The sequence below is a fragment of the Apium graveolens genome, unplaced genomic scaffold (genome assembly GCF_009905375.1).
Source record: "Apium graveolens cultivar Ventura unplaced genomic scaffold, ASM990537v1 ctg6049, whole genome shotgun sequence".
Lineage (NCBI taxonomy): Eukaryota > Viridiplantae > Streptophyta > Magnoliopsida > Apiales > Apiaceae > Apium > Apium graveolens.
Window position 1 is genome coordinate 11020 of NW_027419199.1, and position 9654 is coordinate 20673.

Here is a 9654-nt window from a genome sequence, read left to right on the forward strand (position 1 = left end):
CAAGCCTATCTAATTTAATCACTTGCTTACCATTTACTATGCGTAGTTCTATGCAAATTAGAAATTCCTTTCTAATTTCATTCACTCTGGCCAGAGATTCCTGAACTAGCATAAGTGTGGATCAGCCTTGAACATTCACTTCCTTGACTGGAAGGGGTAGATCCTTTATTGATCATACACTATCTTCGTGTACAAATTCCTATACCCAGAAGAGCCCTAATAATTGTCCCTGGAGACTAAGAACTAAACCAAAGCATAGTTCAGTGTACACAAGATGACTATGATGACCTCAAGTCTAAGGATACTTCTACAACTATCACTATATGAATAACTGCTGACACGTGAGTGAACTCCATCAGTTGTTCAGTTGTGCGAGTCATGTTCAGTGAACTTATTCTATAATAAGCACCTACATACTAGCTATACTGTCACCACACAAATGTCTATGAGAACAGACATCCTTCATAATGAAGCAAGCATAGTATGTACCGATCTTTGCGGATTATTAATTACCAGTTAGTAATCCTATGACCAGGAACTATTTAAGTTTAGAGTTATCATCTTTTTAGGTCTCACTATTATGATCTCATCATAATCCATAAAAAGCTTTACTCTAAACTATGGTATGTCTTATTTAAACAGTTAAATAGATAAAGCCCGTAATAAAAATAAAACAAGTCTTTTATTAATATCAATGAAATCAAAACAGATTACATAAAAGTTATTCCTAAATCCTCATACATGATTGGACTTAGGACATATTCCTTTCAGATGTTGCTCAGGAGTCGGAGGAGGAGTTTAAGGCGTAGTAATGTCCTAGGTTTAAATTTTCAATGTAATTATTTTGTGTTTATATATAACCAGTCACCAAGTGTACGGCTGTGAATGCATAAACCGTAGTCATTTTATTCAACTTGTAATCGAGGCTGCATATTAAATATTAATCTTTTTCTTTTAAAAGTAGATTATCCTCCTCTTCTCTTTTTTTTTGTTTTATTTTGATGGCATGTTGCTGAATTTTTGATGAGCTACGTCTATTTGTTTAAATCCGATAGAAGTATTACAGTATCCTCCTAAGGACAGTGACACCCATTTGCTTTAATATGATATATTGTTTTGTTTTGCTAATGGAGTGAGGGACACCCCTTTACTTCAATGTGATAGAAATATATGCTTTATTTTTCTTATGGAGCGAGCGACACCCCTTTTCTTTAATGTGATAGAAATATTTGCTTAATTTTTCTTTTTGGGCGAGCTACACCCTTTTGTTTTTTTTTTGTGATATAAATATTTTCTTTATTTTTCTTGTGGGGGGGAGCAACACCTCTTAGTTTTTTACTTTAATATGATAGAAATATTTGATTTAATTTGCTCATGGGGCCAGTGACATCCCTTTCCTATAATGTGATAGAAATATTTGCTTTATATTGCTTATGGAGCGAGCGACACCCAATGTGAGCGATATTTGTTTATTTTTCTACTGAAAAAGGAATTGGGAGAATTATGTTTCCAATAATTTAAGGTCCCCTATCTTCGTCACTAGTGGGAGTGGGCGACCTTTTAGGAAATTACATAAGCTAGCTTGTAATATACTACTGGTAATAGATTCTTAGTTTTTTTTTGCGAAGTGTTGTGATCCTCTATCCCTCCATTCTATCTAATTTATATGAGCCCGGGAAACGTACTGTCGTGATTTTGAATGGACCTTCTTAGTAAGGCAAGAGGTTTTATGTGTGGCGGGGGTTTAACGCTTCTGTTGCCTTATTGATGAAATGTCGGACTACGAAGCTTTGGATCCTGGTTTTCTTGCCAAAGAATTGCCTTTATTTTTGCCTTGTACTTCTCCATTCGTTAGATTCATATTTATTTACATGATAATATAAATTAGCGTAATAAATTTATTTACTCAATGTGTATTAAGCTTTGTAAACTCCTATTTTTATAAGTAGAATATTTTTTTAAAACTTTGTAAGATGAAACCCATACTAATTGTTTAAAAAAAATTAAAACTATATTGGCCCATAGTTTTCAACCCATGATAATGGGACATGAAAAATAGAGGTAATTTTGATACTTCATACTCTATAAGAATGTATGAAAAACCCTAATGTAAGCGCCACCTTATAAATAAGATAAACTTGACATGGCGAGTAGAACAATATTTTGTTATGCTCAGGTTCAACATTTCTTAAAATTTATCGGTGGAAGATGGATAATATTTGGGTGTTACCATGAATTGATGTTATTAAACAAGGTCAAGGTAATAGTTTTTATTTATTTTCTTCTTCATTTTCCTTTCTACCAGTGTTATGGCCTCAACTAACCTTAAAATTTAAAAAACCACAAAAAGTATGTCATTTTTCTTGTATATATGTATGTAGGTTGACGGGAATATGAAGATGACTTCTCTTACATGACATCCAAGGTGTTGAAGCATGGTTTTCACAATAACATGTGCACATAAGAATATATTTTATATTACAATATTTAATTTTTTTAATCTTTATAAATTTTTGAACACTTGATAATGTAAATCATATATTTAAAGGATAATTTATAGATATAAAATCCTCGCCTCAGCTCCGACGAAGCACACCACTAGTAATTCATTTTCATATTTGTTGATTTACATTACTAAATTTATTATATGATTTTACCTGACCTTATTTGGTAAGCATTGGTAGGAATTATATTATAGTATTCTCGATATTTGGTGTAAGTTTCACAAACAATGAAGAAAATACTGCAAATCCCTTCTATTCCTTCTCTCCATGCATCCACTGTGTAAGATTTTTATGTTCTTTGTTAACTTTTACTATGCATGTATATATAGTAAATCCATAAATTGCAAGTGGATCTACATAGTTAGTTTATTTTTAATGTATATATGAAAAAATTATAAAAAAATCAAATTTGATGAATCGTGCTAGAATAATGATGAGATTATTCGATCTTATACTAAGAAATTTGAGTGTGTAATGGAAGGCGACGTGACTCTGCCTCGTGTGGACTTGTTTAGAGGAATAAGTACAAGGACCACCACCCAACACCGTCCTTGCCGCATCTAATACCACCTTAGCTTATTATCATGTTGTAGTCTTTGATCTCTTAAGAGATATATTTGATGGGATGAAGATGGGCTTAGTGGCACAAATCATCACTTTTGAGCACCTAAAACAACTATGCGGTGGGGTGGGAAAATGCTTTCTAGCTTATGTGTCAAATTGAACGAAGACTTCATAATTTCAACTAACAACATACGATAAACATGTTTTTTTTTGTAATTCATATGTTTCTTTACTCATCAACAAACCATTGAATGAGTTGGTAATATTGAGATATAGGCCATTCTGAAGCACTTTCACTGAAATTTATATTAATCATGTGTTGTTTTGAATACTTTCCTCTAGCTAAATGAAATACACAATCTTATATTAATATTTAATCTAAAAAAGTGGTTATATTTATATACACTACATGAGGAAGATATATTATTAAATTTATATTACTAATTTTTTTATATAGTTCCACTTGATCTTATTTGGCAGCATTTGAACAATTATATTTTTCTGGCTATTTCCAGCAAGTTCCATAAAAAATGAAGAAAGTGCTCCAAAACCTTTCGATTCCTTCTTTTCATCCATTCATTATGTAAGATTTCTATATTTTTTGTTAACTTTTACATTGCACACATATATATAGCATGAACGTAAAAGAATAAATTATAAATGGATCTATATGGTTAGTCTAGTTCATAATGTATGTATGACAAAATATGGAAAAATCAAATTTGATGAATGTAGCTAAAATATTGATGAGATTCTTAGATTAAGCAATTTAAGTGTGCAGTAGTGGGTGACCTGAATCTGCCTGGTGAGGACCATTCTAGAACAATAAGTACATGGACCGCCGCCGAGCCTCGACTCTAATTATATTAATCGTCCCTGCCGCATTTGATTTATAAATGAATTTGATTTAACATTAATTTATAAGAGGTTGAAAAAATTTATACTGCACTACTAGAATTCTGTCAATAGACATCGGTTGCTCAGACGACCGATGTTAAAGTTCTTTTAGACATCGGTTATTTTAAAACCGATGATACTGCTTATATTAGACATCAGTCGAGAATATAACCATTGTGTATAGTTATTTTTTAAAAATGAGAAACGTTAGTTAGACATCGGTTTTTATATAACCGATGTCTTTGTTTTATAGACATCGGTTGTATTTTACAACCGTTGTCGATGGTTAACTTAAAAAAATTAAAAAAAACACGCGGAAACTTTCCCCCCCTTTATTCCCCAAATATTCCTCCCTTAACAAAAAAACCCATTTTCCCCTAATTCTTTTTCCTGTCTCTCTCTATCTCACTCTCACTCTCTCTGTTCTCTCTCTCTCTCTCTCTGAGCTCTCCCTTCTCTCTCTCTGCTTCTCTCCCTCTCTCTCACACACACAACATTTTAGTTGATTGCAGGTATATAGGGTCTCAATTAAACCCCAAATTGAAGAACACCTTCAATTAATCAAACCCCATCTACGAGAAACCCTAATTTCTGAATACACTACTAGAAATAGTAGATACGACATCGGTCCTTGGACATCGACATGTAATGCACCCGATGTTAAAACTTGTTTAACATCAGTTTAAAAAAAAGCAATATTGAATATAAATTTGACGTCGGTTTTATATAGTAGCTGTTGTCTATGTTCAGTTTTAAAATAATAACAAATAAATGCTTTTCACTTTAACATCGGTTATTTATGCTAACCGCTGTCTATAGCCATTTCTAAAAAAATGACTAAATAAATGTTTCAGTTCCCCCGCTGAGTGCCCAAATTCCCCCCTTAACAAAAAAGTTAAAATTTATTTCCCCCTTCCCCCTTTACTCATACATCGATTATCTCTCTATCTCTCTCTCTCTCTCTATCCCCTCTTTATCTCCCTCCCTCTCTCCCCCAAACCTCAACTGCGACTTCACTTCCCTTATCTCTCTCTTCCCCCACACCCCAAGGCGACTCTGTCTTCTCTCTCTTTCCTCTATCTCTCGAACTCGATCTCATAAACCCTAATTTACACTAGTACATATTTTACATTCAGATTATACCTAATTAAGCACCAACTTACGCTTTGAGTTGTTAAGATTAGACAAAAATCGTAGATTTGAGGATCTTCGAAACTTTGGGTATCGTTCGATTAAGTTTTAATTTCAAATTTGGTTCGTTAAATTTGAACTAGTCTCCAATTTTCATTTTTTCTTTCTCTTTAGTCTATTTTTGTTCACAGATCTGCTACTTTTGGAGATTAAGGATCTTTGTGAAGATTTGGTTTTGGAGATTTGGGTTCATCAAGAAAAATTTCCCTCTTTCTTGAGCTGTTAATCCATCTTTGTTTCTTTTATCATGCTTGTTTGATACTTGTTATTATATGGAGCTATTTTTTTAGTATTCGAAGTCGTTAAGCTTTTTCTGAATATGGAGAAGTTTGTCCTTTTGGGTTGTAGTGATTGGCCCTTACGATTGTTTGCGCTTAATGTTGAATCAAAACTGTGTGATATTCTTGTTTGATATAGAGAAGATGCCTGATCGTAAGTTCACCCACTCTGTTTGATGTCTACCAAGATCGGGTATGAATCTAGATTTTCAGTCATTTAGTGAAATAAACAAATATCATGCAAGATCCTTTCTTTTTTAATTTTTATGCTCGAAAAAGATTATAAATTTGGTAAACTGATATGGTTGTGTGGCTCATCTGAAAACCAGGTGCTTCCTCCAAATTTCATTAAGCTTGCCAAAGATGTGTACATGCCTGATTTCATTGTAGCTTCTGATTGTAAGCTTGGTGAGTTGTCCCGGTACATAACGTACTTAAAGTCTTAATCATACATGTCGTAACCATATGCTCAATTCTGTATTATTTCTCTTAATGGTAAATTATGTTGAAATTATTCATTCCAAGTGCTGATTATTCATATATGTTAATTGAAGGGTCTTGTAAAGAGATTGGATTTGACTCATGTGATGTATATTGTAGATGTGCTACCTTGATCTTTAAATTTTAAGAACAATTCATTTCATCTAGTAAAAATCTCAAGTTTTGTCATCAGTGGCCCATATACTATTTGATGCGCTATATGCTTGTTGAGTACTTAAGTTGGTGTTTATGTTTTTAGAGATTTTTATTTAGTCTCTGTGTTTGCTACGCTTTGGTAGGCATTTTCAGCTTTTTGTCTCTATATCTTTGGAAATAATAATTTTGTTATTCGTTGTAGGGCAAACATCCCTCTATTAAGGCGACAGTTTGGGAGTTTTTGCTGGGATGCTTTGATCCCAACAACACCTATGTTGAGCGAGATGAGCGACATGAGCTACTTGGTGTTTTCTTATTGCTCTAGCTATTCTCATTGAGTTACTCAAACATTAGGACAACGACAAAAGGGGGTGATAGTAAGATCTGTTTTCTTTAGGCCAGGAGGTCCTTTAACATCTGAATTGGCAAAGCACCATGTTATTCTTAAAGTTAATGATTGGTTTTTTTGTCATGGAGGCCTTCTACCGCACCATCGTAGATTCTTTATTCTACTAGTCTACTAATATTTTTTTTGATTTTGAAGCTGGCTCATGATTCTTGTCGTATTATTATAGCTGTCTATGGTATAGAGAGGTTGAAGAAGGAGGTCTCGACTTGGATGAGAGGCCTTAGTGAGAGTGATGACCATCAGAAACTCCCTTTTATTGCCACTAGAGGATATGACAGTGTTGTGGAACCGTTTATACTCTCAAGATTTAGGGGAGCTGGAAGACTATGAGACTACACGAATTTGTAAATTATGATCACCATTATTGCAGCTTGCAGCAACGCCTGGATCTCCTGAGTCATTATAACAGCTTGTGGAGATTGCTAGGAATCCTTCTTCTAGTGCTACTAGTTTATCTGGTCTTGTTTCCGGGAAAGAGGATAACCTAAGACACTCTAGAGACAGAAAGGTAAACAGAAGTGTTATCTTCTCCACTTTGCTTTATCTCTCAATAGCCAAGTCATGATCAGATTTATGTGCTCTTTTGCTATATAATCTTACTGTTGTCAATTTATGCAGCAAACTACTGGTCTATCTGCAGCAACCCGGGAATAGTATTATCTTTTGGATTCCGTGGAACCAGATCCAGTTGGATTTCGTAATCTGGTGTTTCCATAAGAGCCATTAACATCAAATTAATTTAAGACTCTTTATTAGCACGGTGTTTTCCCTTGATATTACTTCTAAAAGAAAATTGTTTTAGAACTTGGCTTAAAATACTTGGTATCTAATCTTTAATTTGACTGGTTTCATAACTGTGCAGTAGTATTTACTATAAATAGATAATTAAATATTCCCTCATGTACTTTAAATCCATTTTGATTAGCCTATTGCACCAGTTCCTTCATTACCATAGTTTATGATATTTTCTCCATGAAATAAAAAAAGATTGATTGCACTTTTGCTGTTGAAAAATAGATAGATTGAAGGAGGGTTAAAATTTTTAAAAGTTCTTGTTGGCAAAGTTCTGATACTATATAACAGTATAAGTTATGATTTAGAGTTTTGTATTTTGTAGTGTTTCTTAGCTGGATTTAAAGTATGTCTTTCTTAATATTTTTCATGCAGGTGTTTGTCAAATCTAACAAATCGAGGGCTTACTTCAAGAGGTTTCAGGTTAAGTTTAAGAGAAGGCGAGGTAAACATTCATAGACAGTCGTCATTTACATCCTAATAATGCTAGGCATACAGCAGGTGGGGTTGCCGGGAGGATTTGGTGTCTTTACATATTTCACGTAGGATTTGGTGTCTTTACATATTTCACGTATGTGGCTCCCGCATAATGAATGAAGCTAGTAGCATTTAAGGCAGATCCATGTTGCAGATGGTAAAAGCTTCTGAACTAAATTGCTACTCAAATAATTTGTTTATTCTATAATTTTATTATCTTATCAAAACATATATAGTCTTGTGCTAAAAAAAGTAAATTTTTGTAACAGTCCACTCAAACTTTGCAAGAATTATATGAAGGAATCTAATAATTAAATGCCGCCCACCAGGTCAGGTTATACTTAAAGGCATGTACAGTATGTTCTTCTTTTTTATGGGTAGTAGCTACTCACATTCTCCTTTTCCTTCCAACAATCTTCATCTGGATAAATTTCTGCAAGAAGTAGCATATATCACCTCTAATGAATTTTATATATTCTTGAAGTCGCTTTTTTTCACTAATGATGTTACAATACCAGAGTCAAGTGTCATGCCTTTTCCATTAGTAGGGACCATGAAGAAAATGAGGTAGGGAAACAGAGTTCAATAGTCTATGTTAGAGAATATTATGAGAATGTTATCAAATTTGATCTAGAATGATGCCCACCAGGGCCAGGCCAATAAAGGATATATAATACAACTTTCTGTTAATTATATCTTCATTAATTGTATATGAAGAATATTCACTACTTTTAATCTGTAGATTACAATATCTTCATTCTTTTACATCTATCTTTCAGGCAACTGGAGAGGATTATTCAGTTGAACCTGCTGAAAGCTGAAGACCCTTCAGGGCTCTACTTGATGTCGACCTTTTAAGGACTACTATAGGCAATCGTGTCTTTGGTGCTCTTAAGGTATGAATTGGTATATAATGAAATATTAACTATAATTGTACATGATCCATCTTTTTTTTTCACAGTAATGTTACATTACTTAATACTGAATCTCTGTATCTATGTACCTTTTTTGATATGTACTATAATATTGGTATTATTTATAATTTTCGCAAATACTACTGAAATACAATAATCTTTCTTGTTGCTCCCACAAGTTGTGTTGTGTATTAAATTGATTTAAATGGTTTCAGTTATGAGTATACTTTTTTTTATTTTACCCCATATTTTTGTCGGAAAATATGTCTTGGATGAAGGAGTCCTAGTCACTGTATGCTTCTATGTACTAAATGCCAGCATGTAATACTTAGTGTGACTTAGGTCTCAATTAGAAAGTGTATGTCTGGTGTACAAGTAACATGGTATTGGTTAGCATGTGGTTGCTTGTGTTTGTGCATATATACTAGAACTTATTCAGTTGTTAATTGTAGGGTGCTTTGGATGGTGGCCTTGACATTCCTCACAGTGAAAAATGATTTGTTGGCTACTCAAAGGATTCTAAACAGCTTGATGATGAGGTTCACCACAAGTATATCTATGGTGGCCAAGTATACGGCTTTGTTGTGTAAACAGCACTTAACGGCTTGTATTGAAAAAATAAATGGACTAATATGTGATTAACTTGAAGAAAGAGATTAGCCCATTCCTGAACTTGTGTATTCAAGTATGTGTTTTACTTTAATTTTTTTTGGTCATGTATAAACTCTTCACAAGTCCTTAGTTAAAAGAGTGTGGATAACTAAGTTATTTTATTTTTATTGGTTGGGATGTTTATTTTAGACTTGGAATGTATGTCCGAATTGGTTTTGGAACATTGCATGTTAAGAAATTTGGTATCAATGTAGCTTTATGTTTCTGTTGGATGTTTTTGGTTGGATGTTGCATTGTTTGGTATTTTTTTGGTTGTGTAAATGCAATTGGTTCATGTGGCTGTAAAACAGGACCAGGATGGCATATAATTTACACCACAT

General features: G+C 33.4%; 1 long non-coding RNA gene across 2 annotated transcripts; it reads left to right on the plus strand.

The window, feature by feature from the left end:
* The first annotated feature begins 5342 nt into the window (after nucleotides 1-5342).
* LOC141702986 (uncharacterized) lies at nucleotides 5343-9371 on the plus strand. 2 transcript variants are annotated; one of them, XR_012567321.1, is made up of 8 exons: nucleotides 5343-5627; nucleotides 5764-5842; nucleotides 6273-6987; nucleotides 7098-7184; nucleotides 7647-7905; nucleotides 8018-8077; nucleotides 8528-8644; nucleotides 9115-9370. It is a non-coding gene; the product is annotated as an uncharacterized LOC141702986 (long non-coding RNA). The 2 variants fall into 2 exon arrangements; XR_012567322.1 differs by lacking the exon at nucleotides 8018-8077 and having other exon boundaries at nucleotides 9115-9371.
* The last annotated feature ends 283 nt before the right edge of the window (nucleotides 9372-9654 follow it).